Here is a 10,082-nt window from a genome sequence, read left to right as displayed (position 1 = left end):
GGCTGCCCTGCAGCCTTGGTGGAGATTTGAACATTATTGGGGTGAAAAGGGGGAGGAACCTGGGATCAATTTTCCTGTAGATCTGTATAGATTTAGTAATTTTTCCTATTTATCATTACTGTTTCATTCAAGCTGTGTGGTTTAGTTTCCAACCCATCAGTCTCTCTCCCTTATTCTCTCTCCTTTCTTTATCAGGGAGGGGATTAATAGGGAGCATCTGTTATTGGGTTTAATTGCTGGGTCAGTGTTAAACCCTGACAGATTTATTTGGTCTGGTCTGGTCTGTAGGATCAGTCTGGTCTCTGAGATGGGCAGGACAGCAATCCCAGAGCATATTCCCTTGCCTGGTCCTATCCCAAAGCCCATCAGACATCACCAGAGCAATCCCAAGTTGTCTCCTGGAGGGAGGATGCTCACCAAATAGCAAGGCAAAAGGTAAGAGCATTAAATAATAAAAAAAAACAACCCTATTTGGAGATTTTTGTGCAGTTTTACAGAGCTCCATCAATAAAAGCTCTCTGTCCATCACCAGGGTATCGTGGCTGCTGTGTAGGTTTTGATGGGGCTCATATTCTTTTGATTTAGTGACTGAACATGTGGATTTTAAATGCTCAGCTGAAATATTTCAAGGCTGCCACTTCTGGAATATGGTGTCCTGTCACCTCTGGCTTTTTCCAGCCAGGATTTGCAGCTAATGAGCTGTAAATAAAACCAAAAAACCCCAAACAAACCCAAAATAACCAAAACAGGAGAGAACATTCTGCCTTTCCTGATGAAGCCACTTGGGTAGGGAGATTGAGAAGCAAATGTAAGAGCAGAGGGATGGAGGTTATTAGCACAGCTTTTTCCTGGATGGGAATGAAGTTTCCATCATCAAAACTTCATTAAGTCCCCCCCTTCCTTACCACTAATTGATGTGCCCAAGCCTGATAACTTGTGTCAAAGGAGAGGACAGTGGTGGCCCTGGGACCTGCCAATCACTGTCCCAACCATCCCAGGCCCATGGTGAACTTTGACCACCTGGAAGAATGGGGGTGATTGTTTGAGTTGGGAGGAAGAAGATGGAAACCAAGCTAATTATAACATCAATGTCAGGTCACATACCCTTGTTGGACACCTGCACCGTGGAGAAAAAAAAAAAACCCACCATAAAACCTCATCCAAAGAACCCCAGATGGCAGCTATCAAGGTCCATCTGTGAAACTGCCCAGTGTTGTCACCACTCTGGGTTGTCCAAGCTGGAAAAATGTCACCTTGAAGAAGTTTTGCTCATTCAATCTCTTTTTTTTTTTTTTTTTTCTGGAAATTTGAGGACACGTTGTCATGGCAAGAGGTGCAAGGAAAAGCCTGGGCTGTTGGCAGCAAATTTTGCAAGGCAGAGGGAGTCAGGGACAAAAAGATGCTGGAGGGAGGATCAAGGAGAGAGGTTTGGGTTTAGGGGAAAGGTCTGGGACTGAAAGAAGCTAAAAAAGGTGAGGAATGCTGAAGTCACTGCAGGGTGGGATCATTTCATCTCATTTTGCATCCCTGGGAGGTAGAGATCCCCCACCAGTTCCTTCCCTGCTCCCTTTTATCACAGAACCATGGGGCAGTTTGGGTTGGAAGGGATATTTAGAGTCAAGCAGGGACATCTTCAACCCCATCAGGTTGCTCAGAGCCTCTTCCAACCTGGTCTGGAATGCTTCCAGGGGATGGGGCACCTCCAGCATCCTTTGAGTCACTGTAGAGACACAGGGACCTGAGGCTGTGATTATTTCACCTTTTCCTAGAGAGGTGAGGCAAGCTGAGCCTTCATCTCTCCCAACAGGCCTGAGTTCATCTCCTCAGGGCTCTGTGGAGATGTTTTCTTCTGAGAGATGAGGCCCTGAGCAGCCTGAGCCAGGGTTGATATCAGCCCAGAGACCTCCAGAGGGGCTCTCAGGGTCACTTGGGTCTCCCTGCCTTCATTTCATCAGCTCTTTGTGGCAGGAGAATAAAGAACAAGGCTGGTGGGATGAGCCAGCTCCTGGCTAAAATCCCCCACTTGCCCTCCCCAGGACCTGAGCTGCCTCTCTCTGCTTTAAAGTTTCTGCTCTGTCCCACAGACCTGGACCTGAGAACTTTCCCTCTTCTTGCAAAGGATACGAAAAGATGAAATAAGAGTGATGGGCTCCTACAGCAGCTTTCAACCCTTTCTTGGAGCTTGTGGGCTCCCATGGGATGGGTCATGAGCTCTTTCTCCATCTGGTAAATGAACCTACCAGGGATCATAGAATCACAGAATCCTAGAATGGGCTGGGTTGGAAGGGACCTCAGAGATCATCAAGTCCAACCCTTGCTCCACTCCCCCCGTGGTTCCCAGCCCATGGCACTGAGTGCCACATCCAGGCTCTTTTGAAATATCTCCAGGGATGGAGAATCCACCCCTTCCCTGGGCAGCCCATTCCAATGGCTGATCACCCTCTCCAGAAAGAAATTCTTTCTAATGTCCAACCTAAACCTCCCCTGGCACAACTTGAGACCTCTTGTGCCCTCTTGTCTTGCTGAGAGTTGCCTGGGAAAAGAGCCCAACCCCCCCCTGGCTCCAACCTCCTTTCAGGGAGTTGGAGAGAGTGATGAGGTCTCCCCTGAGCCTCCTCTTCTCCAGCCTCAACACCCCCAGCTCCCTCAGCCCTTCCTCACAGGACTTGTGCTGGATCCCTTCCCAGCCTCCTTGCTCTTCTCTGGACCTGCTCCAGCACCTCAATCTCCTTCCTGAGCTGAGGGGCCCAGAACTGGACACAGGACTCAAGCTGTGGCCTCCCCAGGGCTGAGCACAGGGGCAGAATCCCTTCCCTGGACCTGCTGGCCACGCTGTTCCTGAGCCAGCCCAGGATGCCATTGGCCTTCTTGGCCACCTGGGCACACTGCTGCCTCCTCTTCAGCTTCCTGGCAATCCAGACTCCCAGGTCCCTTTCTGCCACTCTGTGCCCAGCCTGGAGCTCCCCATGGGGTTGTTGTGGCCAAAGTGCAGGACCCGGCACTTGGAATGTTGAACCTCATCCCGTTGGGATCAGCCCAACTCTCCAGTCTGTCCAGGTCCCTCTGCAGAGCCCTCCTGCCTTCCAGCTGATCCACACTTCCCCCCAGCTTAGTGTCATCTGCAAATTTGCTGATGATGGACTCAGTCCCCTCATCTAAATCATCAATAAAGATATTAAACAGAACTGGGAGCATCCATCCATCCATCCATGGGGTCCTGAGTCACCCTGGAAGAACCTCAACCCCACAGAAGACCTCAGACTGACCACATTTGACTTCAGCTCCTCCACTCAGCACCTCCCAGGAGGAGCCTGGGCCCAAATCCTTTTTTTTTTCCAAGGAACAAACTACAGCAGTGACATTTCTTGGCTGGAAATCCCTCCACCAGCTGCTCCAAGATGTCCTGAAATAGCTTTCCAGAACACTCATCCTCATGGCATCTCCTAAACCAGAATCCTGATTTCTCTCCTGATGGTTCTGAATCCACCTTGGAGCTTCCATAGGGTCTCATCCTGTTTCCAGGGCACTGGAAGCCACTCTTGGAGGGATGCTGGTTGTGCTCCTCTGGTTCTGACAAGTTCCTCAAGGGTTTTTAAGTCCTTGAGCCAATGCTCTTTGCATTAAAGAAGTTTTCAAGGTTTAATTTCCCCCCCTTTTTTTTTTTTTTTTTTTTCTTGTTTTCGTTTATTTTTCTTTTTTTCCCCATGCCCTTTCCAAGAGGAAATGAAAGCCAAAGTGAAGCTCCCAAGAAAATTAAGAGTTGAAACCAAGCAAGGAGTGACTGGCAGAGGTAGAAGACCACAAAAAAAAAAAAAAAAAAAAAAAAAATCAAACTAAACCAACCGACCAAAAAAAAAAAAAAAAGAGGGGAAAAATAAGAAAAACATACAGAAAAATCCCAAAATACCAAAGCTGAATTTTCTGACCACTCTTCTGGGAGAAGCAGCATCAGACGTGGCCTTTTTCTGCTTTCCACAGGTCACTGTGCTTCCAGGGAAAAACTTTTCCCTTGCTTTGGAGTAGCCAGACCCTGGCACAGGAATTCCAGGGAGGTGGAGGAGTCCTCAGCATCCCTGGAGGTCTCCAAGAAACTTCAGGATGTGCTGTTGTGGGCATGGGTTTTTTTTTTTTTCCTGGGTTTTTTCCCTGGGTTTTTTCTGGATTGATGGTTGGACTCAGTGATCTCAGAGCTCTGTTCCAACCATGATGATCCCCAGACTCTTTCCCATGGGAAAAGCTCAGGATTTATCACTGCATGAAAACCCAAAGTGCAGCTTTGGGTTGAAAAAAGCCAAGTGCAAAAAAAAATCCAAAGTGATGCTGAAGTTAAAACCTGGTGGGATTCATGGTCTCCTCAGGACAGACCTACCCGCAGGTAAACTGAGGCACGGGTGCCTGCCCAAACTGAAATAGTGGCAGGGTAGGTTCCAAAAATTTTTACTTTATTTTATTTTATTTACCTCATTTTACTTTACTTAATTTAATTTAATTTAATTTATTTTCATTTTCTTTTATTTTTATTTATTTTATTTTATTTTATTTTACTTTATTTTATTTTATTATTTTATTTTATTTTATTTTATTTTACTTTATTTTATTTTATTATTTTATTTTATTTTACTTTATTTCATTTTTATTTTACTTTATTTCATTTTTATTTTATTTTATTTTATTTTACTTTATTTTATTTTACTTTTTACTTTACTTTATTTTATTTTACTTAATTTAATTTAATTTAATTTAATCTTATTTTATTTTATTTTAATTTACTTATTTTATTTTATTTTATTTTACTTTATTTCATTTTTATTTTATTATTTTATTTTATTTTGTTTTACTTTATTTATTTTATTTTATTTTATTTTATTTTATTTTATTTTATTTTATTTTATTTTATTTTATTTTATTTTATTTTATTTTATTTTATATTTTTAAAATTTTTTTTACCCCTCTATTCTTGGTTTTTTCTTTTTGCCATGGGCTCCCAGGGAGGATTCTTGCAGCAGGTGGCAGCACTGGGTCCGTGAAGGTGTCGGGACCTGCTGGGTGCTCAGCAGCAGCACCCACCCTCACCCCCTGAGCACCCAGAGGACGTTGTTGAGATGGATCAGCCCCAAATCCCCCCTGGATGAACCAACACTGCTGCCTTCAGCAGCAAAACACCAAAACCCCTCGGTGCGGATTCTCCAGTGGCTGTTAGAGGGCTTGAGCAGCTTCCTTTCCTTTCCTTTCCTTTCCTTCCTTTCCTTTCCTTTCCTTTCCTTTCCTTTCCTTTCCTTTCCTTTCCTTTCCTTTCTTTCCTTTCCTTTCCTTTCCTTTCCTTTCCTTTCCTTTCCTTTCCTTTCCTTTCCTTTCCTTTCCTTTCCTTTCCTTTCCTTTCCTTTCCTTTTCCTTTCCTTTCCTTTCCTTTCCTTTCCTTTCCTTTCCTTTCCTTTCCTTTCCTTCCTTTTCCTTTCCTTTCCTTTCCTTTCCTTTCCTTTCCTTTCCTTTCCTTTCCTTTCCTTTCCTTTCCTTTCCTTTCCTTTCCTTTCCTTTCCTTTCCTTTCTTTCCTTTCCTTTCCTTTCCTTTCCTTTCCTTTCCTTTTCCTTTCCTTTCCTTTCCTTTCCTTTCCTTTCCTTTCCTTTCCTTTCCTTTCCTTTCCTTTCCTTTCCTTTCCTTTCCTTTCCTTTCCTTTCCTTTCTTCCTTTTTCTTGTCATACTCTTTTCTTTTCTTTTCTTTTCTTTTCTTTTCTTTTCTTTTCTTTTCTTTTCTTTTCTTTTCTTTTCTTTTCTTTTCTTTTCTTTTCTTTTCTTTTCTTTTCTTTTCTTTTCTTTTCTTTTCTTTTCTTCTTTTTTCTTTTCTTTTCTTCTCTTCTCTTCTCTTCTCTTCTCTTCTCTTCTCTTCTCTTTTCTTTTCTTTTCTTTTTTTCTTCTCTTCTCTTCTCTCTTCTCTTCTCTTCTCTTCTCTTCTCTTCTCTTCTCTTCTCTTCTCTTCTCTTCTCTTCTCTCCTCTTTTCAAATTTTATTGTTTATTTCCTTTTTTATTCCACCTTTCACTCTAACCTCAAGGAGGTTTCTCAGAGGATTTGTCAGTATCAGCTTTACCACCCTCCAAGTTCATTTCAGCCCAGGTTGGTGTCAGATGGAAAAAATTCCCAAACAGTGGATGAAACCCTGGTGGGAGAAACCATCCAACCTTCACACCCCTTGGGCCAGCCCTGCACCTGGGCAAATTTAGGAGCAGGGGAAGGGATGTCCCCAAGGCCCCACGGGTGACACATCAGTGGCAGAGATGTCCCCTGGAGCCCAGGATGGGGGAGCTGAAGCTTCGCCCCCTGTCCTGGAGGGGGATTCTGAGAGGTTCCTGTTGAGCATCTCTGGGGGACCAGGCACAAGGCATCCAGCAAGGGATGCAGCCCAAGTTAATTTAGGTCCTAAAAAAGTTAATTTAAGTTATTACCAAAATTAATTAAGCTTTCTGGACCGGTGGGGTCAGGGAGCTGCTGTCCCCTTCCTCTTGGGGACAAGGGGATGGGACAAAGGCCTCGTCTTTTGGGATACAGGGGATCTGCACATCACCAGGCAGGGGCTCTGAGCTCCACACCTGCTACAAGATTTTTGTTTTTGGGATCATTACAGGAACATCCATCCCCACCAGCCCGGGTCCCCTCACAGCAGGCTCGGGGGGGCTTTGTCCTCCCAGCTCCTGGGTGGTCCCATCCCCAGCCTCAGCGACTGAAAAGGTTTCTCTGAATCTCTGAGTTGCTTTATGGCAATAACTGCAGGGAGTTATTCTCCTCAGAATTAATTCCATGACCAGTGGAAGGACATGAAGGTAGTGCTCTGCAGCTCCAATTATCTTGGCTTTTTTTCCTTTCTTTTTTTTTTTTTTTTTTTTTTTTTTTTTTATATTTGGAACAAAACCCAGATTGTGTTGCTGGACAAAAGGCATTTTCTGTGTAGCTTCTTGTCTGGAAGCATTCCGAGGGTGTGATGTGTTGATATAAATACCCCAGGGCTGGGCTGCCTTATGCTGGGGGTAAACATCCCAGTTAAAAGAATCATTTGCTGGGGAATTTTATTCGGGGAGGGTGAAGCCAAAAGCAGATTTGGAAGCCAAAATATACATTGTGGAGGGAGAGGACAGGGGGGAATGGGTTAAAACTTCAAGAGGAGAGATTTGGGTTGGACATTAGGAAGAAATTCTTTAATTTGAGGGTGGTGAGACCCTGGAACAGGTTGCCCAGGGAATTTATGGCTGCCCCATCCCTGGAAATGTTGAAGGTTGGATGGGGCTTGGAGCAACCTGGGCTGGTGGGAGGTGTCCCTGCCCATGGAGGGGGTTGGGATGAGATGATGGCCTGGCTCAGGAACAGCGTGGCCAGCAGGTCCAGGGAAGGGATTCTGCCCCTGTGCTCAGCCCTGGGGAGGCCACAGCTTGAGTCCTGTGTCCAGTTCTGGGCCCCTCAGCTCAGGAAGGAGATTGAGGTGCTGGAGCAGGTCCAGAGAAGAGCAAGGAGGCTGGGAAGGGATCCAGCACAAGTCCTGTGAGGAAGGGCTGAGGGAGCTGGGGGTGTTGAGGCTGGAGAAGAGGAGGCTCAGGGGAGACCTCATCACTCTCTCCAACTCCCTGAAAGGAGGTTGGAGCCAGGGGGGGGTTGGGCTCTTTTCCCAGGCAACTCTCAGCAAGACAAGAGGGCACAAGAGGTCTCAAGTTGTGCCAGGGGAGGTTTAGGTTGGAGATGAGGAAGAATTTCTTTATGGAGAGGGTGCTCAGCCATTGGAATGGGCTGCCCAGGGAAGGGGTGGATTCTCCATCCCTGGAGATATTTCAAAAGAGCCTGGATGTGGCACTCAGTGCCATGGGCTGGGAACCACGGGGGGAGTGGAGCAAGGGTTGGATTTGGTGATCCCAGAGCTCCTTTCCAACCCAAATGATGATTCTGTGATCTTTAAGGTCCCTCCCAACCCAAACCATTCCATGATCCAGCTGGCTAAGCCTGGCTGGATGCATCATTTTTAAGGTGACCCCAAAATAAATATAAATTCTTTATATAAATATAAAATATAAATATAAATTCAAGTAAAATTCTTGGTGAGACCAGGGCAGGTGTGAGAGGACCCAGGTGAGGAGATGGGATGCACAGAGGGGATCTAAGCCTGGTTAGAGCAGAGAGGGGAAGGGAAATTCCTCTGACATCCCAGCAGATGGAGGAGATGGATGCTGCTGGAGAGCCACCAAAGCCCTGGGTGGGGAGAAGCCTCAGAGGTGGGGTTGGCTGTGGATAGCAGCAAAACCAGGGAATGCCAGCAGGTTTGGTAGGGATTAAGCCCCGTGCTTCATCAGTAGCAATTAAGGAGCAGGTTCCCTCCAATCTTCTTCCACTGTTGTCCCAAGGACCAGGTGTGAAGGAATCAGTTGTTCAAAGGTGACATCTCCACCCTTGGTGGCTTTCAAGACCCAATTAATCCTGCACAACTTGGTCCAAAAGTGCTTTGGGAAAGAGGTTGCACTGGAGACCTCTTGAGGTCCCTTCCCACTGGAATTATCCCATAATGATGCCACCAGGTGTCTCTGATCCCCTCTGCTCTGCTCTGCTGAGCCCCCCCTGCAGTGCTGGGTCCAGTTCTGGAGTCCCCAACAGCAGAAGGACACAGAGCTCCTGGAAGGTGTCCAGAGCAGAGCCACTGAAATGCTCAGAGGGCTGAGCAGCTCCCTGGGAAGCCAGGCTGAGGGATTGGGGTTGTTCAGCCTGGAGAAGAGGAGGCTCCCAGGTGAGCTCAGAGCAACCTTCCAATATCTGAAGGGGCTCCAAGAAAGCTGGGGGAGGGCTTTGGACACGGGGGGGTAGGGAGAGGAGAAGGGAAATGGGTTAGAACTTGGGGAGAAAGGGGAGATTGAGGTTGGACATGGGGGAGAAAATCTTTAATTTGAGGGTGGTGAGACCCTGGCACAGGTTGCCCAGGGAATTTGTGGCTGTCCCATCCCTGGAAATGTTCCAGGCCAGGTTGGATGGGGCTTGGAGCAACCTGGGCTGGTGGGAGGTGTCCCTGCCCATGCAGGGGGGTTGGAACAAGGTCTTTAGGGTCCCTTCCAACCCAACCCATTCTATTTTTCTATAAAATTTTCCTTTTTTTCCATCTTTTTTTGTTTTTTAAACCCCAAGAGGAAGACTTCATACCGTGAAGACAGAGAGCCCCAACTTGGCCACCTCCTTGTCCTCCTTGGAGAGGATCACCCGCCCGGCGCTGCCACTGGGGAGAGACACAGCCACGAGTCAGGTAATTAAATAAAAACTTTTAAAAAGGGTAAATTTTAAAAAGGGTAAAAGAATAATAATAAAAAAAAATCTAATTGCCCTGAAATGGGGTGCTGAGGTGTGGGACACCCCAGCCTGCAGTACCTGGAGCTGCCCAACCCCACCACTCGATCCACGTCCTTCTCATCCCGCTCGGCGCCGTCGCGCTTGCACACCTCAGCCAGGTCCTGGGGGGGACAAGGAGCATCCTGCCTGTGTGTCCCCAAAAAACAGAGGGGACACACCCCACACACACACATCTGCGTGGGTCAGTGGTGTGGGGACACGTGGTGCCCCCTCTTACCTCCTTGCTGAGGGCTGTGGGCTGCCTCTTCACGTTCTTGTAGCCGCTATAAAGAGAGAAGAAGCCGCTCGGTCAGTTTGCAGGTGACACGAAGTTGGGTGGGAATGGGTCTGCAGAGGGACCTGGAGAGGTTGGAATGATGGGATGAGGCTAAAGAGGGACCTGGAGAGGTTGGAGTGGTGGGATAAGGATGTAGAGAGGGATCTGGACAGGCTGGAGTGATGGGATGAGGATCTACAGAGGGATTTGAACAGGTTCGATTCATGGGATGAGGCTCTAGAGAGAGACCTGGAGAGGTTGGAGTGATGGGATGAGGCTAAAGAGGGACCTGGAGAGGCTGGATTCATGGGATGAGGCTCTAGAGAGGGATCTGGACAGGCTGGATTCATGGGATGAGGATCTACTGAAGGACCAGGACAGGTTGGAGTGATGGGATAAGGATCTACAGAAGGATCTGGACAGGTTGGATTCATGGCATGAGGCTCTAGAGAGATCTGGA

The 10,082-nt window shown here is 46.9% G+C and overlaps 1 long non-coding RNA gene across 1 annotated transcript in view; it reads right to left on the bottom strand.

The window, feature by feature from the left end:
* Window positions 1-9,087: 9,087 nt before the first annotated feature.
* LOC139793655 (uncharacterized) overlaps window positions 9,088-10,082 on the bottom strand; it is a 1,270-nt gene continuing 275 nt past the window's right edge. The window contains exons 1-3 of the long non-coding RNA XR_011724696.1: window positions 9,584-10,082; window positions 9,385-9,467; window positions 9,088-9,235 (exon numbers count right to left, since the gene is read on the bottom strand). The exon at window positions 9,584-10,082 is cut by the window's right edge and continues 275 nt beyond it. This is a non-coding gene — a long non-coding RNA (uncharacterized lncRNA). The remainder of the gene's footprint in view (window positions 9,236-9,384; window positions 9,468-9,583) is intronic.

This window comes from Heliangelus exortis, chromosome 2 (assembly GCF_036169615.1).
Source record: "Heliangelus exortis chromosome 2, bHelExo1.hap1, whole genome shotgun sequence".
NCBI lineage: Eukaryota > Metazoa > Chordata > Aves > Apodiformes > Trochilidae > Heliangelus > Heliangelus exortis.
The sequence above is the reverse complement of the archived record's forward strand: the minus strand, read 5'-3'. Positions and strand labels throughout refer to the sequence as shown.